Source organism: Dromaius novaehollandiae, chromosome 18, assembly GCF_036370855.1.
Source record: "Dromaius novaehollandiae isolate bDroNov1 chromosome 18, bDroNov1.hap1, whole genome shotgun sequence".
NCBI lineage: Eukaryota > Metazoa > Chordata > Aves > Casuariiformes > Dromaiidae > Dromaius > Dromaius novaehollandiae.
In genome coordinates, this window is record NC_088115.1 from 12,094,183 (window position 1) to 12,120,945 (window position 26,763).

The 26,763-nt window shown below is 46.2% G+C and overlaps 1 protein-coding gene across 5 annotated transcripts in view; it reads right to left on the reverse strand.

Annotated features, from left to right (window-relative positions):
- COPRS (coordinator of PRMT5 and differentiation stimulator) overlaps positions 1-26,763 on the reverse strand; it is a 126,281-nt gene that overhangs the window by 77,269 nt on the left and 22,249 nt on the right. The window contains exon 1 of one of the 5 annotated variants that reach the window (XR_003259010.2): positions 10,508-10,614. The exons of the other annotated variants lie outside the window; for them this stretch is intronic. The gene's annotated coding sequence lies outside the window, so the exon portion shown is untranslated. Of the gene's footprint in view, positions 1-10,507; positions 10,615-26,763 lie in introns of those variants that run through there. 5 annotated transcript variants of the gene reach the window in all.

Consider the following 26,763-nt stretch of genomic DNA (forward strand, 5'->3'; position numbering starts at 1 on the left):
AGAGACGATTTCAACACCCACGCTGGATTTGAAACTCCCGAGCAGGCGGGAGGACCAGGCTCCGCGCAGCCAGCTCTCCCTCGGACACCTCCGGCTCGGCGCGTAGCCCGCAGCTGGCTTCTCCAGCCGAGCACGCCGCTTGGCACAGCCGGAGGAAAGGGCACTTTATCCTGCATCCGTCAGCATCGGCGACAGGCAGATTCCACATAAGGGCATGAAATAGCACATGTCAGGGACAAGGTGCTCCTGAGAAACAGGCGAGATTTAAACAAGAATTCCCATCTTTGCACTTCTGCCCTGGAAGGACAGGCTTGAGGATGCTGCTGAGAAAACGGAAAGATTTTTCCAGAGCTGCCCAGGAAGCTTCCACAGAGCGACAGCAAGTTTTCCTCTCCCTGCTGGTGTTTGCATTGCACGCACGACTGCCATGAGCAGCGGCGAGCCTTCTGCGGCTCGTTTGTGCTCTCGCTATGATCCAGCATCCCTACCGACAAGTGCAAGCTCCCTGCTCCCCCAAGCAGCCTTGGGCAGCCCATCGTTTCGACAGCACCTCCGCTGTAAGCCAAAGGTTTTACTCGTGCCGCTGCTCTGAGGACCAAATCCACGCTTGTTGCAAAGTCCTTAATACTGTAATACTCAGATCTGCTCTTACCTGAACAGCAGAAGATTACTAAAACAGTAAAAAAGCCAACAGCCACTCTTCTGGGGCTCACTTCTCCCTTTATAGACATGATAGACAAAACAAATTAAAGTACCTCACTCATTAAAGCCATGTATTTGTGACTGTGTTTGCACACATGCCGCCCGCCATGCCTCGGCTCCCAGCAGCGCCACGAGCTCGCCCCCCGCCCCGGCTCATCGGGCCGGGCTATATACGGGCAGCCGCTGCTGGAGCAACACACGCTGCTGATTTATCCCCGCACATCACGCCCGGGACTCGACACAGTCGGATGCCAGCGTGCCTGGCGTGGAGCCATGCCCGCCGGGCCAGGACGGCCCCGGGCGAGCCACGGAGCCCATGCAAAACACCACCAACCTGGAAAAGGAGGGAAAAAGAGAAAAAAGGCCAGCCGGCACTCACTGTTCAGTGACACCCGCTGCAGGGAGGGGGCAAAGCTGCTGTGTGGCCGCTCCGCGAGAGCTGAAGTCAAGGCAGAGGAAAAGAAGAACCACAAATAGTTTGTTAGTGAATCAGAGATGCAGAAGGAGAGATGGAGCGAGCAGCGGAGCAGCACGTGAAGGAATCCCGCTGGAAAATGAAGGCACGCGTTAGCATGTACGGCACACAGAAGGAGGGAGACTGAAACAGAGCTACTCCAAAGCAAGTATTTCTGCGAATAGAAAACATTTTAAAATAATCTTCTTCCTATTGAGTCCACATTTTTGTTGCTGTTTTTTGCTCTATGTGACTATTCTAGCAAAGAAAGTTATGAGCAGGAATGTTGCAAACGAACATTTTAATCGTATGTTGGCATATACTCAGAGAATTCACGTGCAAAAGCACTGAAATCCTATTTCTAAGGGTTATGTTCATCCAATCCAAGAAAAACAAAATCAAATGTCTGTGAATTTGATTTTAAAATACACTATTGCCAACTCCAACCACCCAAAAGCCACCAATGACCTTTGCTTTCCATCCTTCTCATGGAAGCCAGGAGTCTCCTATAAGCTGGAGACAACAGCATCTAGCATTTTAAGAGATACATGACACGTAAATTGAAACAGTCAGTAAAAATGGCTAATACATTAATGAACTAAAAGGATGCATTCATTAAAATAGTCAGACTCAAAGAGCAGCAGTGGCCAAAAACATTTTTCACAGCAATTCTATCAGCTGGTCGAAAAAAAAAGTCATTACCTCTCCCAACAAAATCTTATTTCACCTTTGCTGGGTGAATGGATATTTCTGAAAGACCTATCTGAAAGATCATTTCCAAAGGCATACAAGTTTAGCAACAGCTGGAGCCCAGTTACCGGAAAATAAATGAAGACTGTAGATGGGATAACCCTTGGGACAGCCCAGGTCACTGTCCCAGTAGTTGATCCCAATGGTCTTCAGAGTACGTGCCAACATGAGGAATTGATGCTGCACAGTCTTTAAAGTATGTCAGTGGTACCTAGGCAGTAAAAACTGGAGACATTTTTAGAGCCATATATCAAACGTAATGAATGTAAAGAAAACTTCTTAGAAGTAATTTGCTGTCTCTTTTATGTGGGAATTGAAATGAAAACATTGATTTGCTTTATGAGGAATCACTGAATTCTGCTCTAGTCTCAGGATATCAAGGTGCAGTAATTAAACGAAGATTTCTAGACCTGCAGCAATTCCATCTTGGAAAGGTTTCCCTCAAACTAATTGAGAGCAGGTGCCTTTCTCAGCCTGTTTGAAACAAAGGGCTGACACAGGGTACGGAAAACACGGACCCTTGCGGGGGGATAAGGTTTGATTACCAAAGACACGACAAAGCAAAGTTCGGTCGAAGCCTTCTCCGCAGGCTCGGCTGCTTTGGGAGCTCCTCCTTCGGGCGCCTCCAGCCCGCGCCCCAGCCGGGGCTCGACGGGCGCCGCTCTCCCCTCTCCGGGGTAGGTAAGCCAGCACCCGCCAAGTGCGGCTCAAGGCTCCTGTGCACGTTGCCAGGGGCATCCCCTGGAAGGAGCCGGGCTTGTTTTAATCCTCTCACGTGATCTTGTTCCACTTTTCACAGCAGCACAGGAGACTTCATAACATGGAGTGAGTCATATACTGCAGGTTTTATTTGCTTCTGCATTTTTTATATATAAACAGTTTAAAAAAAAAAGCAATTTATAGTATTTATTTCTCAATACAGATAAGGGAGTTACCATGGCTACCAGTCTCCAGTAACATAGTTTAAAAGGACAAAAAAAGAAAGAAAAAAAAAAAAAAAAAGGGAAACCAGACTGAAGCTTGAAATAGTCAGGTTGCTCTGCCCGATACTCACACAACGCAAGTGGCAATAGGAACAGGGGACTGAAATCAGTTGGGCTGGAAAAATACAACACTGAAAATAAAAACACGAGAAAAAGCAGTCAAAAAGATATGAGCCATGCACGCAGCTTCACAATCAATGTATTTTCAAGCACGCAGAACATCTCACTAGGACCTAAACTGCCCAGATTTGAAGAAAATGTAGTAAAGGCCCTGAAAAACGTTCAAAGACAACTACATCCTAAAGAGATGACTTGGGCTCCATGGGCAGCGAGCACAGCACATCCCATACGTGGGAAGAACGCCCAATTTAACGCTCGGGGATGAAGATGAAAACCAGGTCCAGCTCCTGGGAACGCCACAGACCAGCTGCGAGTGACTCTGAAAGCTCCTCAGTATGTCCATGCCCTGCTTCCCCACGAGTTAAGACGTGGATAAAAGTCATTCCCCGTGTTACAGGCACACGCTAGGATCTTGGGCTTGACAGGCTCAGGTGCCCTGGCCGTGAAGACAAGAAGGGAGAGCACAGTAATGCCGCTGGCCAAAGCTCTGCCAGCAGGACACTGAACAGCAATGTCCTGTATTAATTAAAGGCCAGACAACAGTGTCACACATCTAATACTGGAACAGACTCCAAGGAGAGAACACTATTACTTTGCTATGGAAAATCAACTTAACACTTTCATGCTGACACACGTATCGCACTGCAGATGCTTTACATAGGAAGAAATACGCAGCCATCTGCCCCCTCCAAGTGCCAGCGGAGCACAACTCCAACCCTTCCACTCCGAACTCCCTGCAGCACCTCCAGCTCCCCATACACGTCTCCACCTCGCCGGGAGGTTCTTCCAACTCCACCCACTACAAGGTGTCACACAGAGGCAGGAGGCACCCGACGGCCAGGAGAAAGTCTGCGCCTGCCACCCACAACACGGCATGGCTGGGGACAGGAGACAAGCTCAGTCCACGGCCCCAGCGAACGCGCAACCAGGGCGCGCAGCTTCAACGCGGTGTGGCCGAGAAGCCAGGAGCGCGCGCGGCAGGGCGGGTGGCCCCTGGTCCTTCTGAGTAGGTGGAGGGAATTTGAGCTCACTGGCACTGCAAGGAGCTCTTTTAGCTCTTGCCTTTTGGGGAAGGATTGTTACACAGAGGCCAGAGGAAGGTGGAAATCCTCAGTTAGCTGAAATATGAGCTAGACACAACAAAGTAGTCACACCTGATACCACGTTCCAGTCCTCAAAACCTTCGGTGACAGCTCCAGTTGGTCACCTTGAGTGATCAAGTCATATCAGTAAAAAGAGACTTAACACATCTCTCCTGCACATCAGCTGCTATATTGATACATGAATATTTATAACGGGACACTCACCCACACGATGGGAGTTGATGGCACTTTGGTGAACCTCAAGACTTAGAAGTGGAACCAGCATAACTCAATTCTACTGGAGTTTTTTCATCCTTCTATTTTTATTACAGAAGAGAGTTCAATTGTGCCTTCAAAAAAATGAAATCTGCTGCTTTATACATTTGATTTTCTGATGCATTGAAGGGCTTTAGATAGATACGTTTAAATTATTTTGTAGATGGAGTAAGAATGACTCCTTGTATACCAGACTTTCCACTAGGGATCTGCAAAGAAATATTCTTGTATTTCACAAGAGCTGAGCAAAGGATGTGTTAAACAAAGCCCCGAGAAGAATATGTGAATGTGATTCATTATATATTGATACATATATTGTTCACAAAAATGTAGCCTCATTTATACAGTGTAATACATTTGGAGGAGGAAAAAATTGCTCGGCTGCAAGATGATGCATTTTTGCAATTCACTGTCATATGGGTGAGCTGAGTGTAGTGATAATTTATTGAGAGAAAGGGATAATTTGTGCTTATATAATTGGGGCTGTTTAAAATTTAAATGAAGACTATAATCGTGGGCCTCAGTTTTTTCAAACGGATCTTTCTTCCCTTCTCAGCTCCTCTTGTATCATCCTTATGTTACCTTATGACTGATACCAGGTATTTAGATGCATTTGCCCATCTAGCTAAGGCCTCGCTGTGTACATGTTCAAAGGCAGTGGGGAGGGCCTGGTCCTTTAATATGATCTGTCTCCTAATTTGTGTCATTCCGAATTTCCTCATTACTTTAAATCATATGAGCAAAGAACAGCAAGATGTCCCCTTGGCAATGCCAGCAGCATCAGCAGATTTTAACAATAGTTTGTTTGTGTGCTTTTCAGCCTCCTGATGGCCTCTGCCCGGCTGACTCAAGAGCCTGATGTTTGTTGAAAATTTTGCAGTGCCAGACACAATCTTTGTGGAAGAGTCAGAAGTATGAATTGTTTCCAAAAGTGTCAGGAAAATATCTCTTTGAAAGACAAAGGGACAAACAGCTTTACTATATGTTTAAATTTTTAACTGGCCTAATTATACAAGCAAAAATTATCTTTCTGTCCCTCACTGAATTATCCCCACACGCCGCTCAGCCACAGGCCGCTGCATTGCAGAAGGATTGCATCCTGCGCGACGAAGCAATTCTTCCTCCAGCTACGAACACGGTGCCTTGTGTAGAGATGTGACAGTTCAAGGTGTACGTTATTTTAATGAAACATCACAATAGCTTGTTAAAAAAAGATGGCAACTGTCATTAAACGGCGGATTCCCTCCTGCTCCCACGTCAGGTATACAGATGAATGCACACTTTCCTCAAAAGGTACAAGCGGAGTTCAGCCGAGACAGATGTCTGCTGCATCGGTTGTTCTAACAACCGTCGCTGACAGCCCGGCTCCAGGACGGGGCTCTGATTACCACAGCCAGACCCAGCTTACAGGTCACTTGGGAATTATGACTAGACCACATATATTTTTCTTAGAAGGCAGAAAAACAGGATAGGACAAGTAAATTTTGGCACACGAGAAGCTTTTTTTTTTTTTCCTTGGGATGGAGATGCTCAAGTTTCTAATGAATAATACTCCAAGCAGCTGAACACAGAGGAAAGGAGGGAAGATAAAAACTGCAGTCAAGAAAAGCAAATAATTTGGGCTTGTTGACTACACTCTGAAATACCCTCTGGAAAAACAACATGGGGACCTAATTTAGCAGAACAAGATGCAAAGGAAGAGCCTCTGAATGACCTGCGTTTCCATCGGAAAGGACGCAGGGGAGCTTTGCAAACACCCCCGAGCAGGTTTTGCAAACACGAGTCAGTTCAGTAACTTTTATAATTCTTATCTGTAAAGAGCATTTACTTTTTCATCACCTCGTTGGGTATCAACTACAGCACGCTTCTTCCAGAAAGAGGCAAAGAGCAGCACACCGGTGCTATCGCCCAGCGAGCGGCACCGGAGGCCCCAGAGGACGAACAGCCCAGTGGCAGGATGCTACTGGGGCCGGTTTTGCTCCTTGCTGCACTAAGGACTTCGGGTGAGACCTTCGCAAGTCATCAGTCTCCGGGCCTCATATCTTAACTCACTTTTTAAAAAAGCCTGTGGTTTCTAGACAGATAGGTAAGATGAAGTAACTCCAGTCTTTGCCGTGACAGAGTTCCCCCACTGTTTAGCCCCAGCAGGGCGTTTGGCCCAGCACCTCTGCTGCGACGGCCCAGCGCGGCTGCAAACAGCCCGGGGAAACGGCGCGAGACGCCGAGACGGTACCGGGACCCTTAACCGAAATACTGGATGTTCAAATGCCAAAAGCTCACAGCGAATGATACGGTTAAACTCTTCAACCAAGGAGATGCCTAGGAAAAGCTTCCAGAACAACGGGAAAATGGCTCAACAGCAAAAAACACCAGCAAAAGGGCCTGAGGCAACCTAGAGCCCTTTGAGCAGTCAGTCTTCTGTTTCCATCCTGAACAGGACACGGGACGAGGCGGAGGGGGAAAGAAGAGCCCACTCAGTTCGCTTCAACTTAAAGATGAATACCCAATTCAAAAAAACAAAGCTGAAAAAGAACTATAACGACCGGGATTTATGCCTCTTTCCACTCCTACCCTAATTGTTGTGGAACCTCTTATTCACATCCTTTTTTCATTACAAAATGTCATCACGTTCAGCAATATACTTACTCACTGTTATAACCTGCACTTTGGCACGTGAGAACTGGAGTAAAGAGGAGACTCCGGCCCGGCCCCGCACAGGCCGCCGGCGCAGGCAGGAGGGACACCGCAAATCCCCGCAGCCGCCTCCGGAGGAGCGACTCCCGCGAGCATCCCTCTGGCCGTGGCATACAGCTCACTGATTTATGTGCAAACTCGTTTTAAAAACCCTGAATCTACCTACATAAATAAAAGTTATAATCAGTTCAAAAAGACTTTTTATACTGTTAATCCAATAATGCATTTTGCTTCTATTTTTTTGCCACGCTTGATATTTTTCCACCCATACTTTAAGGCAATTTCATGACAATTAAATCCAGGCAATAAATATTTTTGTGGAGCCGCATCTGTGAGCTATCAGACCTCCCGACACGCTGACACGGCGCGTTCGTCCCGCCCCGCGCGGTGTGCACGCACGTCTCCAGCGCCGCTGCGCGGGAGGGCCCACCGGCTTTAATTGACGTGGCTCGAACGGGACCGGGCCCGCCGGCGAGCGGCGAGGCTGCGAGTCCGTCCCGTCTTCTGCCGGGCGTGTTGGATCGAACCGGAGCTGCAGACCAAGCTCGCGGCCGACGCTCGGGAGGGGAGAGGGCTGTTTTTGTGGGATGACCTAGCGCGGGAAGAATGCGGAGGTTAGCACGCCCGCGTGCGGAGCGCCTCGCTGGCACGGCTCGGCACTGCTGCCGGAGGCCAGGCCTCTGCTCCGGTCAGCACGCTCGGCTCTCTCGGAGGAAGCTTGGCAGGATGACGGAAAAACGTACATCCCGCTCGGCGAATCCTCCCCCCGGACACCGGCAGGACGGTGCTGCTCACCTGGCCCAGGATGGCATCCAGCGCTATTTTTAATCACTGTTTTCCACCCGGGGGAATAAAAGGTTTAGTCAGAGTGTCCTTGGCACCTCCCAAAGAGCCAGAAGGGGATGGGGGGAAGGGAAGCACGGGAATACAGAGCGCACCACTAATCACAGCGCCCCGAAGAAACACGGCCAGGCTGAGCCAGGTTAAACCGACTGGGTTAAGTGGCTGATTAGAATTCAAAATAAACCATATTGCTATGCCACGACCAGAAACAGGTCTGCTTTGACGCGCTAACAGGCGTTACTTCCAGTCCAGCGTAGCCAAACCCTGATGCACGCGCACGCGTGGCAGCGGCCAGCGCGGCCCCGGCCTCCCGGCCACGGATGGGCAAGGGGAAGGCAGAGAGGACGGGAAAACAGGACCAAGATTCACGCAGCAAAAACACGAGGCTGCTGCTGTGCTGCCTGCTACGGGGAGGGGGAGTTTGTGCAGGGCGAAGGCAAGGTCCGGGTTCGCCCAGCCCGCAAGCCCGCGCTCCCGGCCGAGCGCCCCATTCCCAGGCGGCAGCGGCCCTGGGAGCAGCGGTGCTGGAAGTGGGGCACAGCCGAGCGCTCGCTCCACCCACGGGAGGGCAGAGCTGCTCACACACGTTAAACGTAACGCCACAAGCCCATTTCCACGTGCTATCACAAAAGTGCATCACCCCGGTACCATGTATCCCTCACGCAGCTACGAAAAGCACCGGCTTAGGTTAGAGGAAGCAAAACGCTTCTCTTGCCTCTTTAAATGGACATCAGGTGTCTGCGGGGGGCAAATACACAACTCTGCTCTTCGGGAAGACCTGTAAAAGTGGCGAATTGAAGAACAGATGACTGAGGTGGCAAGGGGATGCAGGGAGGGTATTCGCCCTGCAGAGCGAGAGGCGACTACTCGGGCAGCAGCATCGCCGCTGCTGGAGCACGGCGGCGGGGCGGCAGCGGACGGGCGGGCGCAGCTCTGCCCCGGCCGAGGCGACGGCAGCACCGCGCGAGAGGCAACGCAGCTCTGCCACGTTCGGGGTGAAGCTGCCCGGGTTTGCTTGCACAGGGATTGGAGGATCAGTCCTTGCACACACAAACCTTCCTAATAACGGTCTAACACTTCCACAGGATTCCTATTTCAAGTCATTGTTAGGTGACTGCAGGCTAAGCCCAGGGCTCGGTAACCACACCGATCTCGGCTCACGCTGTTCCTAACCGTCACCGACAGAACGGGGAGGACTGACTGCAAACCACACACACTTCTTAGGCTTTTCGTATTTTAAAGTGATACTTCACGCCCATTTTTATTCATAATGGTTTTAAGCTTTTCACTCCATATGGATTTGCAAAAAGTTAACCCATTAATTCACATTATCGGGTTCATCGGTTTCAACTCAGAAAGCAAAATTTCAATTCAATTTCAACAAGAAAGTAAAGCGAGAGGGGCAAGACAGCACGCAAACCAACGCACAAACACAAAGCACCAATCTTCTGGCAAAAATTTTAGTCCCCGCTGTGACAAAAAACAACACAAAAAGGTAAAAGTATCCTTTCCACAGGGCAGCTACATTAGTTTATGTTATTTTCATGAAGCAGACCCAAGTTCTGAATTGGGCGCACGTTATTCAGCAGTCCATATAGGAGGTGCGCTGCTCTGGGGCCTGCTTGCTAAAGCCAGCCCTGAAGCCCAGGCTAGCGAGGCTTTCCTCAGCCCCCGGAGGCTGCTCAGCCGATCGCTGCTAACCTCAGGTGGAGGGGAGCAGCACCTCGTCCTTCCCTGTGTCGACTCCTAGATACAGCTGCCCTCCCTGCCAGCGTGGCGGGTCTGCACATCATGAAAAAGAGCTGCGAATACTTCAGCAACTCCTCAAAGTCCACTGTTCTCAGCCCACGGACAAAATAAAGCGCAGAGACAGATAAAATTAGCAATAGGTAACGCAAAACTACTCTAGGTAACGCAAAACTACTCTAGGAGAAATCTGAGCTTGATCCAATATCCACAGAAGTCAACGTGAAACTTTCTGTTCCTCAGTAGGTGCTGGACAGGAGCTACGATCCATCACCCCTTACTTTATTGAAGGGAGGGTGATAGTAATTCCCAGTCTGGGAGCCTCGGAGACCCTATGCTTTCTACGGAGACAGAGATTTAATCTTGTCAGCATGATCCTTTTTACAGACAGGTGTTAACCAGGAGCAAACCTATTGAAGCCAGGGGATTTATGCCGGTGTAAAACCAGCACATCTGAGAGAAGAGACAGGGTCAACACGAGATGGAGATAGCAGAGGCTGCGATTTTGAGAACTGCCTGTGGAAAAATGTTCACACATACTTTGCACACATCATTGCTATGGTTAATTTCTTGTGCATGCATGAAGTACTCAAAATGTGGGCTTGAACTTGCTAACTCCCGCAGCATGAGAATAGACTTGTACAGCAGATCCCCAGCTGGAGTAAATCTACATTACCCTACTGCAGCCAAAGGAGCTACATCAATTCACAGCACCAAAAGATCTGGTCTGGAGGCATTCAAAAACCACATGGAGAAAACAAACCCACCAAAAAACAGAAACAAGAGGAAACACATAGTAGAGAATGTGCTTTTCTATCTTAGAAGGCAACTTTGGTTTTCCTTCCCTACAGACGTACCGATTTATCCTGCTCCGCCGGGAGCTGCTCACAAAGCTCTCTCACATCGCTGTCCGTTCAGTGTCAGGTTTCACTCCCACCAGCCACTCAGTTCAGGGCTCCCTTGCTGATTAAGAGACTCAGAGTAATGCAGCAACGGTCCAGATGCTAGACACTGCCTCTCTAGGTAGTTATTTGAGGCCTGGTAATTTGAAACCTTTTATTTAAACCCCCGTCATCTTCCAAAATACAGCTTTAGAAACCTAACTTACTGCGCTTTCAAATTACTGAAAGCAGCAGGTGGGCTATAAGGAAGCAATTTGTTATAAACACGATGCTGCCTACGTAATGGTAGCTGTTTAATCCCTGCAGCGGGTAACGGCCAGCACGCCGGAGAAGAGCACGGAGCAATTTATGAATTCCAAATATGTTTTTTGTAACAGAATTCTGGCATCCGCGAAGGGTAATGTGATACACGGCGCCGACTACTCCGATTATGCCTCAACCCTTCTCGTAGGGCCTGGGGAAACATTTCAGGCTACTCACAACCTACGGTGGTTTAGCAGCCTAATCTTCAGATTGGAAACACCTTGAATCCCTGGGGTGGATTTAGCTTTTCATCCTTTCAGTGCACAATAGAGGCATTGAGATGGGGAGGGGTTTTGAGGATGAAAGCCCCGCAAACAGTGCAGGAAGCTCATCTCTGATCAGACCATACAGATCAAGAGTCTCTGTGTTGCGTACAGATACCTACAGCTTGGTGGCACATATGGGTATCACCCAAAACCCTGACCTCCTGAACAACTCCAAGGACGATTTTTTGTTAATGTACTTGAATCTTCAACATCTCTCCTGCAAATGGCCTCTACATGTGCTGCTGTGTAGTGAAACATGCTGCTCTCTTCGAGAACAGAAGATTTTCACACTTCACTAGTGTGCCCGGGAGTCCCCCCGAAAGCTCTGTCCCAGCAAACATCCCGGGGCCTGAGCATCACTCACCAAAAGGAAAAAATCACCAGGTGCTCCAGAAGTTGCAGGCCATGATGAACATTTCCTACTGCCTTCTCATATTACTGTAACGATAACACTGAACGCTTGGAACATGCAGTGGCCAGAAACTCAAATGCCTCCATCCTTCATCAAAACAGAAAAGATCACATTTTTGATAGATTTTGTACCGCAACTGGAAGACGGAAATGTAACAAAACGAGCAGCAATCCATGTTGGTTTACATGGCAAACCCAGTGAAAAAATTCACTGATAACAGCTGACATTGGAAGGTTTGGTCGTTTGGGGGAGAGGCGGGGGTTCAGCAAACATCCGAGTAACGAATCGAGCTGTATTGATGATGCATCACCAAAGATCAACGCTGCACGGAGAGCAGCGGGGGCTGTATTTATGAATCCTGGATTCAGGACTGAACCCATACTTTCTAGTATGCATAGCGAAAACCCAAATGTGCAGGAAAGGAAACAACCTCACATAAAGAATAAGAGAAAGCTCAAAAGTGATGTCCCTTCTAAATGAACTGGAAAGAAAATGCACTTACCGCTTTGACAGCAAATCACAAGGTAATTGTTTCTTCCCGCAGACATTATTGTAACATAGACAAAAATTGGTCACCATTAAACAAAGTTTACTCAGTGGCACTTTTACTGTTCTGCTGATCGGCCAGTTAAGAAAACACTGAATAAATTATGAAACAATAGAAGGAAGATGGCTCTTTATAAGCAGCGTTCAATATAACAATTTTAAAAGGCTATAACACAAGTTTATTGAATTTGGCAGGACTTATAAATCCTAACTCCCATTACTGTGCTGCAACTTAAAAAGAAACACTCTTCAATTTGTCATTGGAAATTTCAAGCTTAAGTGGTCCCAGTGCAAAATGGTAACTTACTCGCATGCTCAAATATTTCTGTGCATGCACCACAGGTCAAACAGCTGGATGAATGCCGCACTCCCTGCCGCTGCCTGTCTTGTGTAGGCAACCATATGGAAGACATTGGTCTTTATAGATCCAGTTGACCAAGTATTTATCTCATTCGAGATGCTTCATTAGCAGTAGGGTTCTTTTCAAGAATTCAGCTCCTCCTGAATAGCCTTCTAGGGGGATCTGGCTTTGCAAAAGCTCGAAAGGATACCAGAGCATTTCAACCAGGATTGCCCACAACCACACCCAGCTGGTTCAGCAGCGGTCAGGTAACCACAGGGAGTTTGGGGGAACCTTTGACAGGATTCTGCATCTTTGCAGGCACCAAAGTGCTTGCCTACAGGCTGCTGCTTGCACACAATGAGCTTATTTTGTGGAGGAATGCTGCCCGATATTTAACTTCGGCTTGCAAAAGCATTTTTTTTCCCCCAACATATGCTGGGGTCCTTGTCCAGAGGGAATCGTCAGATCTTTAGAGCCCTGATTTGCAGTAGGGAATGGATCAGACACAAAATACGTTTGGACAGAAGGCCGAACTCTCAAACTAAGCCTGGAGAATTTCAAAGAGAAGAAGGAAAGGGATGGGGACACAATTTCAGCTCTGATGACAATCCAGGTCTGCAGTACGCTTGCAAAGTGGAAGTCCAGAAGAACTAATGCCCTGCCCTCCCTGCCCAACACAGCTTTCACACCCATTTACCTGGGTTCACTCTGGTGCTAACATCTGCCAGGAGCAGCACCCTACGTACTCGCTAGTGCAATCCAACACCTCTGGGAGGCAAAGAAGAAACTGTTCATCATCATTCTCTTTTCAGGGCCCACTCCTCTCCCGTTTAAGGCAAGAGAGGTTTTGTTACCGACTTCAAAAGGAACAGGATCAAGCCTAGAAGTCTGTTTTCTTTTACTCTTTCCCTACATAACAGCTACTCTGCATAGTCATCTTTTTTCCAAGCTACTGCCTTACGGGTAGTTCCAATTCATTAAGAGCAGAACAAGATAGAAGCGTTTTGATTTTATTACTCTTTAAAAAATGTAAAAAGATGTACAAGGCTTAACCAGTGGGAGCTGAGCCCACTAGAAATGCAGCTGCTCCAAGACTGAAATGCCAAACTGTGACTAGAAGTAAATTATTCCAAAATTTTCCAAAGAAGCCTGAAGCTTTCTAGTCTGCTTTCATTCCGTGGAGGATACAGAGCTGGGAATAGACTTCAGGTGAAAAGATGCAAATGTTTTGCAGTAGCAAATTCACATCAGCTTGTTGTATTTTTTTGTTCATTTCTGCTTCAAATTCACAGCTGAAAAGCTGAAATAAAAATCCTTGGTGTAATAAATGTGAATAAGATCTTCCTATAGAACAACCATTACCTTGAAAAATACTTAACTAGGGAAGGGCCTGAACCAAAGACCACCAGGAGCTGATGAAAAAGTCTGCATGCCTTTAACAAGTTCTGAATCAGGTCACTTAAAGTTTTAATTTCTCTGAAATCAGTGGATTTCCAACAGAATCTACATTTCTGGGACATTTCAGGTCTAAGCTTGATACTATTGAAGTCAACAATAAAATTCATATGACTTAGCTGGGTATAGAGCCCAAAGCGCTGAAGACCACAAATATCATTAGGATCTTGTTCTTCTGCACCTTTGTACAATTCAGATTGGTGACAATAACCATATATTACACGGAAGTATCAGACATTTATACAGCACCTTGATAAATCTGGACAAAATGCAGATTTATAGAGGCTGGCATGCCTGGCACTAAGGCAGAGCTGTGCCGATCTAGGCTAGACCTGTACTTGACTCTGTACTTTGTAGGCTCAGTGTTATTTAAAAGACTCTCCTTTAGCTGCTTGAGAGCAACACAGATGTCTCCAGACAGAGGGTAAAACTGGACCTATCTGGAACTCCAGAGAGACACAATTTGGCTAAATCTCTACATATATTGCAGCTTTCAATTTTTTTTTTTATAGAGGACTATGATCTGCTGATACATATTCCTTAGTTGCCAATATTTTCTTGTTTTCCCCTACCCCAGACCTCATTCAAACAGAAGTTTGCAGTAACAGCTCCCTTCAGCGAAGGGGAGCTTGACTTCAAGTAGCATTTCACAAGCTCCTCAGGACTCGGACTGGCACGTAATCTATAGAGAAATGTGTTTTTCTGGAGTAGGTGGTCCTTTCAGTCTCTCAATGTTCCTACCATAATAGCTTTATATATCTGCAGGAAAGATGAACTGCCTTTTCACTATGACAGAATGACTAGTAAATGGGCACTTCTACAGGGAATAGGCTATGACATCTATTTTTAAGTCCGAAGAATACTTCCCAGAGTTATGCACTCCAGATCTACTCTGAACAAAATGCAGCAGCATTAAAAAAAGGATGAGAGTATCCATAAACAGAGGCAAAACTCTTATCCTCCAGAGCCACCGACAGTTAATTGAGAAGCTAGAAGTTCATTACTTGTTGTACTTGCACACAAATACAAACCTCCTGACAAGCTCCAAGTTCCTAGCCAAAGAATGGCGATGTTGTGACGACTTGGCTCTACTGCCTTCTGAACACCAGCCTTCTTTTAAGAGCTCTTTCTTTCAATAAGAGCAACAATATTTGGACAGCTCCAATAGAGCCGGGCTTCCACGGCCCCCCTCGCTAGCATGAGTGCTTTGGAAATACTAATGACTTTTTAAGCCTCCTTTTCTTGGTGAGGCACAGAGAGAGTAACAGCTTTGCCCAAGCCAAGCGAAGCGAGGGAAGCGGTATCGCTCAAGGTCGTGCAGAAAACCCAAGGCAGAGCAAACATCTCTGCATTCAGATCATGAGTCTCAGCTCCGATCCGGGAGCCTCTAACATCAATGCGAGTCTCTCTGCTGACTTTAACGGGCAGCAGAGCAGGACACTGTGGCCTTCACCTGCAGGTTAATCCTTGGCACAAGCCTGACGACAAGAAGTAATTGCAGAGCAACTGCGTTCCTCGCAAAGCCACACATCACTATGACAGCCAGCTCTGCTTCATGTGGACTGGGTACGTGCAGGGCACTAACACCACAATTCTCAGTGTTATCGCACTGTTAAAGCCTTCACAAACCTGAGAGTGAAATCTGCTTCTCTGAAAAAACAAACAAACAAGCAAAAACCTCCCCACACACGTCCCCATCACACGCCGGTGTTGTTGCAGGGTCACGCATGGTGCCAAGGTACAAAAGCTCTGCTGCTGTTCAGGAACGCGAGACAACACCACAGGACGGACCTGGGTAGCTGCCACTTGCTCACCTACCAGTGCCAACCCTTTTCTCTTAATTCAGGTAGACTGACAAGGACTGCAAACTGCTATATGAAAACAGATGAAATCCTGGTCCCACAGCTATAAGCTATGAAGAAGGAGATCTTGCTCTAAACTTTCATTTTGTTTTGAGATAAACAACTATTCTCCACAAAGCCACTGAACCCCTACAGCTGAGAAGCCAGCTATACGTGGATCCGAGCTAATCATGTTAGGCCAGAAGCTGCCTATATCCTACGAAAACTTTTCTTTTTTTTTGAAATTTGCTCTGAATAACACATTCTAAGACGCCCACAGATTCACTGCAAGCAGAACCGGAGTCTTGACAAGGTCTACATATAAATCTATATATACATATATATATTTTCCTAGAAGCTGCACTTTATGGGACATATCACACAGTGCTGATGGCCTTGGATGCTTTGCCAGAGCCAAGATTAATAGTCCATTTGAAAGCCTGAAAATGTTTCAGAACTGAAATGCTAGTGCTGATGGCTGAGCTCCCTCATGTCCCACTGAGGTCAATGAATTTGAAAGCTTTTGGCATCTTACATGATGGGCGAGTTTTGCTCTAGCTACCAAATCTTGATTACTGCAAAATAAAAGAACTTTGAACACAGACTTGGGGAACGTAAAGGAAAATGTGAGCTGTCATGGAAGAGGAGTAAATCTCCTCCCTGCCAGCCAGAGTAAATCTCTGTCTCTCTCTCCCTCTCTCACCAGCTTCCCCTTCCCCCCATCACCCCAAAGGGAAAAAAATTGAACTTCATGGGTAAGACTCGACCACCTGATAGCGTATTTCTGACCGGTTATGTGTGACCTCTTGGGAATTTCAACAAACATCATAAACAAAACCAGGTGGGAAACTGCCTCCATTTATTTTCATTTTACAGAGAAGTTCAGACTGAAATTGGGTTGTTTACAGAACTACAGGACCTTGAGGGCCAGAAGAGAAGCCTATATGTCAGCCTGCAATCCACACAGCCCACAGCTCACTAAAAGCCACAGTATGTTTATGTTATGTATGTGCCCAGAATTAGCAATAAATAAAGAAACTCTGTTAAGATGCAGAGGCAAAATCTTAGTTTACACAGCTGCACCAACCCAAAGCATTTTATAAAACTATACAGTACCCGAAAGCGGTTGCGTTGCAGCCTCCTATGAAAGAGGGTTTCACAGCAGTTCACAACAGGATGTGAGGGTCATCAATACACAGTTATAACTGCAAATTAATCTTATGATAGAAGCGAGAAGCTGGAATTTAGTCAGGATAGAGGGATAATTTGCAACCTGAGTACTTTAAAGCCGAGAAGTTATTTGGAAGTAACGTTTCATCTCACTGAGCGGACGGAGAGCACCCTCCGTGCCGCGGGAAGAGGGGCTCGGGCTGAAAATGGGGACGTCAGCCAGCGGGTCGTCCTGAGTATTCCTCCAAAATCTCTCTCCCGAGCCTCTCCTTGGGAGACAGGTACTCAGAAACTACTGGTGGAGAATACAAAATGAAATCTTGCATCTCGGAGGTTAGGTGAAGCCCTATCTGTGGCTGTATATATATATTTGGGAATACCATTATCTCAGCTGGCCGCAGCTAGGATTACCAGCTATGTGGTCACGCAGAGCTCACTGTAAACAAGGACAAGTTAAGGCTGTGGCATGAACTCTTTGGACTTGCTTACTCTTTCCTTCGAGGTCAGCAGCCCTACGACAAACATGCACCAACAGCTGAGTCAGGAGCACTCCCAAGCACGGGCAAAACTTCAGGAGGAGAGAACCATGTGTGTCTACGCGGGCTCCACGGCTTCCCAGCTCACAAACGGATGAGTCTTAGCTGCTGAGCATGACGATGGGCCACAATCATCAGCGTTTCTCCATTCTTCTTGACATGACAGTAAGTGCATGTCAAAGAGAAAATCACAGCATTTCCTTAATCAAAGCAAGGAGCAAATTTTCGCCAGCTGAAAACACATAGATTAAGACCTAACTCTGATGAAGTTGCTGTCAGATCAGCATGATTGAAAAAAGATTCACACCCTTCCAGAAATAGGCTCAAGAATGTCATTTAGAAGAAAAAATAATTTGCCAGCACTAGCTGATCTGTGTGCAGCTCCTCTGCCATTTTTCATGCAGATTCAGAAAATGCAATTTCATGAGAAGAAGAAAAATTGTGACTCTTAAAGAGCTGATAATTCAAAAAGCCAGATTCCTTTTTATATAAAAAAAAGTCTCTTTCCATCACTTAGCTGAGTAAAGGAGCCTGAAAATACATTAAATTTACGCTAAACCCCCATTAGGCTGCTGAGGTGGTACTGGTGGTCTGCCATGTAATTCAGAATGAAGCCACACGGCAAGTTACAGGCTCCCGAGGACCTTTGCCAGCCCAAGCACACAGAAAAGCAACACTCCAAACTCCAACAGCACGCAGCTTTCCCCGAGCTCTTCACCAATCAGCGCAGCAGTGCCGGCCCCAGCGGGCCAGCTGCACGTGTTCACCATCGTCCCTGGTGCTACTTCAGTTCTAAGAGAGGAGAAAATGGACAGACCGGGCAGAAAACGGACGGGCTGCCACCACCAAGAAGCGAGTCACTGTGTCCGAGACTACGGCTGATGGATGAAGGCAATGGAGGCTCAGCATTTCCCCAAGCCTCGCAGCACAGGTACGCAAGCGGTGATGCTTATCTGAAGAGCACGGCCACCTCCCTCCCATTGCTCGAACCTTTGCTCAACTCTATTACTTGTCTTTCCACAACAATAAACCCTTGGGTTGCAGTCACAGGAGAGGGTCTTCCAAAAGATCATAGGAGTGTATCAGTTTCAAATGTTTGCAGATCATACAGAAGGTAAAAATGTAAAAGGAAGAAAGATTAGAATAGGGTCAAGAAAAAAGCATAGAGAACTGATCAGGAGGTGTCCCGCGGTAGTTGAGTCTGTCCCCCAGCACTTCCGAGCTCCAGCTAATCACTTCAGTGTCAATTCAACGGTCGTGCAGCCACCCAGTACAGAGGAATTCACTTGTACGTACAGCGTTAAGAAATGACCTTGGCTGCCTTCCACAGTCCTGGCTTTGCCAGAAGCTGCCTCTCTCAATCACACAGCACCTCCTAGCCAGGTTACCTACAAATGCCCGATTTATCTCTTCCCTAAAGGAGATGACAGATGTAAAACATAGGAAGCTGACAGAAAATAATAAGAAAAAACCCTGACTGAATTGCACCAATATTCTAGGATGAATATGTTGTGGAGCTGGAAGCGCCAGGTAAATCCTTGCATCGTGCTGGTTTTGAAAGACGAGGATGTAACACGAGAAGGAGAAGGCCAAGGGCTATGCTAGAAGAGAGGCAGAGAGACTGTTCTGTCCCAGAACGAGAAGTATTTTGGGTTGATCTTTGCTATGCTCTGAGTACTCTGAATTGACATAGAAAAACTTTGGGGAAAGACATCTGGCTTCGCTGTGCCTCAGTTCTCTAACTAACAGGGTATGATAAACATGCTCCAAGTCAGAATATATTTGTACCCTACAGCAGGATGCATACAGGGGCTCCATTGCCATCACGCAAGTTATACTTACTCAGCTCCTCTCTCAGGGATTTTTGGATAGAAATGCAAAGGATTCATGCAGTTCCCAGGGAGTCCTGTGATAGTGTTCAACAATAAAGCTTAACCAAGTATCTCTTGCAAAGTATTCAGATCACTTATCTAGCCTGTAACTTGCAAAAGGACAGATTTTTCAGCTAAAACATGATAGCGCTGCAATGACTTCTGGCAATTTATGCCAGGTGCAGTTGTAGTCCTGGACAGTGTCTTTCCTTCCTTTTTTTTTAGTTTGTTTTGGTATTAGGATTGTGCATCTACTGTTACAAAAAAAATAAAAAAGAGACTTTGGAGTGTCAGTTTAAAAAATACACATCATCTCAGAACAAAGTAGTTTAGAGAAGAAAGAAAAATCAATTTATTATCAGTTGAAACTTAAGCCAACTTTGTGAAGTAATATTCATATCAGACATGGCACGGAAGTGGCCTACACTGAAATCTGATTGACAGAGCAAGACTAATACCAGTGGGGGATCGCAAGAGGAGCAGGCATAAAAGTGCAAATGCAGCTTTAACTCAGGCAGACAAGACCTCCCTTGTACATGCTGATCATTAACAATTTTAGCGTCACTAACAGGGCCAGTTTGTATCACGAGAGACAGTAGCTCAGCTCTGAAGGTAAAAAGAAAACACCACCCACGCATTCACTAACAGCATCATTTCTGTGTTCTTAGCACTTCTCACATCTATCCGTCGGCCCACTCCTTTCTGCCTGGAGACCTCCCAAGATCCTAATGCAGGCATTCTACGGAAATGCTGATCTCCTTTGATCTGTTCTTTCTCTTACCCTTGCTTTGTGCTCTCAAAGAGGACAGATTAGCTATTTGTATTAGGAAGATATTTGTGGCCGATGATTCAAGCCACATCTGCTGAAGTAAGGCTTTAATCCATTTGATTTGGGAATAACCACAGTTGTTATGCTCTGATTAGAAAGTCATTTTTCAGTGGAGAATCCAACGTGCATTTCTGAGAACTGATCATTTGTTTCATTTGTAACACGCCTGCTTTCACAGTGCAGAGAAAAACCATAAACCAAGACTGAAGAGTATAATGTAAGCAGATTATAAAATTTTAAGATTATAAAGTATACAAGGCAGATTTGACCCTTTGGCAGTCTGCATTTGTACCTCCATACAACTGGCACTTTGCTGTCCACATTCACATGGTGATCCAGTTATTAGACACAGATAATTTACCAACAGAGTTTTGAATCATTAAAAAAAATCAGAAATCATCTAATTGAAGATAAAAAGAACAAAAACAATTTTTTTTCTTATATGCTTTCTCAATTCCATTAATTCAAGGAAAACCTGTTGCCTTTGTGGCAGGCTGTGGTCACACGAGGACAGCTGTGTTTCACGGCATCTCTTTGTACTCAGAAAGAAATAATGAATTGGTTTCTGTATTCAACAGAAACCCCCAAAAGGGGTAATGGGTAGCATACACTGCAGGTGTGAAATATAGTCGCTTGCCCAAGAATGACAATTTCCATCCCAAGTAGAATTTCCAGCAATTCCCTTAACACACAAATGTACTGACCACTTTTGTTATAGGACAAGACAACATCTTGTCAAAATCAGAAGGAAGTGAAGACTTACAGACAAAGCAAGTTTTTCCCAAAGGTTTCTCCCTTCCTCCAAGTGGCCCTCTTGTCTTGCCTGGAAAACCAATTTTTACCTTTATAACATCCACAGTTCTCCAATTGTCACCTCTTTTTGAGGCAGCTACTGACACTTCCTAAGAAAATTTGAAGGTGCAGCCATTTGTTTGACAGAGACTAGGGACTTTCGAGGCCTGGAGGGAATCTTGTAGGCTACAGCATAAGAGGCAACAGGCCAGGATCACATTCAAGGGGTCCAGCTTCTACTAGCAAAGGCGGGAAGAAAACAACCAACCTTAGAGTCTACTGCAAGTACCCACGAAACCTACACTGGTCTTACAGAACGGTAATAGTCTAAAACACCACAGACTACAATACTGCTGAGTTTTTTTGTTTTGTTTTTTAATATATTTACTAGGTCTGCATATATGTGAACTTGGTAGAACTATCAGAGGGATCTCAAGAGAATTTCTTGCTCAAGATGTGGAACCACCCAACAGATCAGCGGCACAGTATGTAGTGAAAACTCACACTTACTACAGCTCCGAAAAGCTTCACGAATCACTCTTACAGAAAACTCCTACTTCAGAGACCTTATTTTTAATCCAGAAGTTGCATTCTCAGAAGTCAGTATAACCTCAAAAATCTTCTCCTGTGATTATTCTTCACAGAGTCTCCAACATGATTAATTTTTCTTTTTGCACATACTGTCCTGAAAAAATTGCAACATGAAAAAAACATCATTATCTTCAGTCTGATGTTGAATTTATGCATTAACTTGAAAAAGTTATAAGATGTGTAATTTAATATGAAAAGCAACCTTTGCCAGCCACTCCTGGTATTTGTAATGCTTTGTATCTTCTGAAAAATTAATAACCGAGGGAAAAGAAGAAAGAGAGAAAGAAACTAGCACGAAGCCAGATTCTCACTGAGCTGAGCTGGTATTGATCTGCTGTAGAGGACTGTTTAGATCACAGGTTCCCTGAAAGACCTCATCTGTATCCAGGGTTTATTACGCTCTATTCTGACAGCCTCTGCCACAAAGGAAACTTAGAGCTGAAACACAAAATAGATTGAGAAGGGAAAGCATCACAGAAAGAGATTTATGATGTACTCGGAGCAACTCAGCAGCACTGTGGGAACAAGATAAAAAGAGGAGAATGCGCTCCTTTATTCCACTCAACTGAGCCCGGAGGGAGGGCAGTGCCGCTGTGACCTTCCCCTCCGCTCCAGGTCCGGAGACCTCCTCAGCAGCCCTGCCAGCTTCCACCTGAAACTCCAATGGGTTAGAAAAACTCCAAAAGTCTGATCTCAACCCTTGTGCCACAGATGCCACAAAAGCCATATGACAAAGAGCTAAGCAGGTGGACTTTGACACTGCTGGAGCAGGATTTACAGTTGTGTGTCCACAGTTCATTGGCCACATGCTCCAGTCACCTCTTCCCTTCGACTGCCTTTTCACCTTGCCCATTCCGCCTGCCTTCTACTTATCCCTCCATCTCCTCCACCACTCTTCTGCTCAGCTGATGTCTTCCCAAAGAACACCACACAGTTACAAAACAAAACGCACTAAGTTGCTGTCTCCAACCCTTGCACCATATGCTGTGACTGCGTGCAACATCCTTTTCTCCCACGCTAAATCAGTCTTGTCGGTTTAGGGGAGATCAGCTCCTCAATACTTACGCTTCTACACTGCTGACAGATCTGTATCCTTATCAGATCCTAGGCTCTAGTATAACATAAGTAATGATCTATCGAGGAGACCGAGTCACCATTTTGGTCAAAATTGCAACGACTCACATCAGCTGATGACCCAAAGGGGCTGTAATGACACCCCCTGACGATACCCACACTCCACACTCAGCACCTTTCTACATCAGACAAACCACGCCAACTTGGCAAAACTCTCTTCATTCAACTGGGAACAAATAAGACTTCTACTGTCAAAGCAGAAGTAAAAAGCAGCCAAGAAGATTTAGTGCTTGGACTTGTAAATCTCCTAGAGTCTCCACAAGGCTAACCAGATGATCTAAGACTTGCATGCATCCCCCCAAGCCGTGGATTTAAGGCCTCAGTTTGTGAACCTTCAATAAACAGTCCTCAAAGTTTTGGCAGCAAGTTAGCTCATGCCAAGGGTGTTACAAGCAAAGGAGCATAGCTGCAAAAAATATAAATCATTAATGAGTTGGAGTATATTGTTATGCACCTAAAGAGCACATTGTGTTCCCAGCATCTAGTGACACCTTAGGACAAGATGTAAGACATTTTTGTTAGCGTACAATTAAAACAAAGAGTGCCAATAAAAGCGAGCTTTCTGCCATCTCCTCCCCTTTCGGGATGAACAAAATCTGCTTCTCTTGACATGACACAAAGTACTAAAAGTGAAGTCAGCTCTGCTGTTCTCCGTCCTGCTGATGCACAGGAATGGTTTCTGTCAACAGCAGTTATTTGACAAGTTGCCCAAAGGTTTAAATCCATGGTTTACATGTGCATTTAAGAGATGTATCCTCACATCTTCACTCATACACACACTGAAAGGGGCAGGGGCACATTATTAAGCAGATCAGCCTAATCCTGGGATTTTCCACAAGGATTGGTGTAGTCACTCTAAGGCTCTGCCTTCACAGCACCCCACCATGGGCACAGTACAGTAACTATTTCCACGCATTTACCTGTTTATTTCTTCAAGACAAGTTAGCTACCTCTCTATGACAATCTGACGCAGAAGAGAATGGCTCACAGCAGCTTGGGAATCCATCCCCACGGAGCAAGCGACAGTTAACACAAATTCTCTTTAACACACTTTTCCTTCCCCCCTCTACCTCTAACTCTCTATTAATGATGAAAAAACCATGTTTAAAGGCAAGGTTTGTTTTGTTCAAGGTTAGAGAGGAGGGACAGTACTGTGTTGGGGGTGAATGAGCGGAGACTTGGAATTTAGCTCAGTTATCTTCACTCCGTGTGTCATCCGAAAGAGTTACTGCTTTCTCTGTGCCTCTGTTGCCAATCTGCAAAACGGAGTAAGACTTACCTTCTCCCACCTCTTCTCTATCTTGACTTTTTAGACGGTAATTTTTTGGAATGAACTTTATTTACTGTGATGCTTAGCAATCTAACTAGTATCCCTCAAAAACTAACAAGCCCCCCCACACACAAAAAAAAGAAAAACCCCACCACTTCTCCATTTCTGGCCTTTTTCATACTCCGTTGGGTATGCCCGTGGAGATACAGCGCGCGTCACCCACGCAGAGGTCTGCAGGGGTTAAACCTTTGCCTGACGCGTGCTTGCCCAGAGGAAAGCAGATCCAGCCACTCCCCAGCCGCAGAGGGTCAGAGGCACCGAGGAAGATCCCGATCCCGGGAAGGTGCAGCAATGACTAACGCCCAAGCAGCGCGTTTTCCAAGCCGGAGCGAGCCTGCCCCGCTGCTGTACGGCAGGAGCAGAGCACCGTGCGCTGCTGCCAGCTCCCTGCCCGTGCTGCCTGTGCTGCCCTCGCCCCTTCGGCTTCCGCCGAGGCGAAAAGGAAAGGAGCGGAGCAGACCAGCCCTCCCGCGAGGAACACCACCCTCAGACTGCAGCCGCCACGCCGAAGGTGACTGATTTCTATGGATATCTATTTCGGAGCGAGCTAGTAATGCAGGACCGTCAGCTACGGCAAAGGCCACGTTACAGAGTCACCATCAGAGCAGCGGTCCTCTCTGCTCCCGGTATTTGGGGGTTTTGCTGCAAATACAGGGCATACATCCTCAGAAGACACACCATTAATCCACAAGCAGTTTCACAGCTACAGACAACATCTCCAACATGCTGCTTACATTTGTCTGCAGCTTTGCCAGCTATCTGTAGACTAAGTTGAATAATACCATTAATGAGAATAATTAGCAGTTTAGATCTAAGCCTCTTTCATGATAACATCCATAGGAGATAAGTGCCTCTTTTACAGCATCTTTCATAGTGTGGTAAAAATTAACATGGGACAAACTGAATTACCAAGAACAGTACTAGAGCAAGGCAGAAGCATAATGAAAGTCTGATTCTCGGTTCCCAGCACGGCCTGGGCTGCACTGCTTCCTCCCGGCGTGCAGACACCCCCAAAGCCCACACGCTCTCCATGCCGCAGAAACGCTGAGGACAGCTGCTCCGAAACAGAGTTCACCAGGAATGAATTTATTTTATTTATTCCTGGGGAAAATTCAGAACACCACCAAAAAAAAAAAAAAAAAAAAAAAAAAAAAAAAAAAAAAAAAACCCTCTTCAGCAGAAGAGAAATTCCCGTTTGGAAAGGCTGCCAGTGTATCCCATGGGAGACGGCAGCTGCAGCTGGGGCCCTGCTGAATCGGTACATGCTCACCCTGCTGCAGCTCTGCTTCCTTAAGCAAGACACGTGTGGGAGTCTTCAGCCATGGGACACGGCATGAAAATAGGCAAACGAGGAAGCCCAGTCCCAGCAAATGTAACGTGAAATGCAGGGAAGCAATCTGACATCTCCTAAAGGGGATACACTCCATTTCAGATAGAAATATTTCAGATTTCAGAAATATGGATTTTCTTCAGAAGGAAAAAAAAAAAAAAGCCAAAACTTTGGGCAGAAAGCACTCCTCTTTTTGCAAAAGACTGACTGCAACAAAACAAAATTTGATTTCACAGAGAGTTTTGATTTTGACCAACCTTAATTCTGAGCATTTAAGCTGAAAAGTTTGAGGAGAAAACCAGAAGCTCCATACCTTGAAGAAAGCCTTCGCTTTTACGTAACATAAGTGGTAAGAGTCCACTATTTTTCTGATCAACTCTTAGTTTTTCTACCTCAGCCCTTGCAGGACCCTTGAGCCTTTCGCGTGTTCTGTCCATGTGCTGCACGTTGTTGCACATCTCACCTAAACCGCAGGTACAACAACAGCACGATCAAGCCTCGATCAAGCGCTCGGAGCTCTGCTGCGAACACATCAGGCAGGACGAGATCTTCCTATCTGCCCTCCGTAAGCTCTGGATCAGGTCCAGGACAAAGCGAAGTTTATTAACGCACACACATTCCTACCGGCCTTTGAGCTCTTTGGCAAAAGCTGTTTTGAACAGGCCCCTGTAGAGACTGAATGAGCAGAATTCAAATATTTACATCGAACAACAGAGTTAATTGCACTTAAGACATTAGTAAGGTTCACTTTGCTGCAACCTCAGCAACATACTACAGCAAGCCAGCAACCCAAGCCGCTTCCCGCAGTCTGAGGCGGGCAGCTTTCCATCCGCGCTTCGGCTACGGCAGGAATGTTTCTGCCTACAATAGAAGCTCGCTAATCAGCACTTCGCTAATCCACACGTTTTATTAACCCCGCCAGAAAACTCGCAGCCTCTCCCTGCCCCTCAGCGAAGATTTAATAGCAGACCTTGAGCAAGGTCTTTCGTTCCCCAAACACGTTTTTTAAACAAATGCTACGTGCATTTGAATCAGACATTACAAAGCAGTTTGATAAATAATTTGAGCAAAACGGAGCTGTCAAAGAAAGAGCCAAATCTTGTGCGTATTTAGAAAAGAAAACCCAAGGCAACCTGAAGTTGCATCTACAAAAGAACATTTTATCAAAAAACACTTAATCCCTAGCATCTCTCAGGATTTGGCCCTTTGTGAACAAAACACACACAGACATGAAACTTGCTTCCTCCTAAGTTAACGCTGTATTTGACCGCTCACTGGCTCACAAATTCAGGAGCTTCCAAAGAGGTCTCCCTCCAGCCACTGCGGACACCTCTTTCTTCCTCTCGTAGAGTCGTCAGCATTCTTTAAATGAAAGCCGACAGAAACGGCAAAGCCAACAAAAACATTTAACTATGCACTGGGAAGAAAACCTCTGTCCATCCTGGTGTCTTAGCTCTAGGCT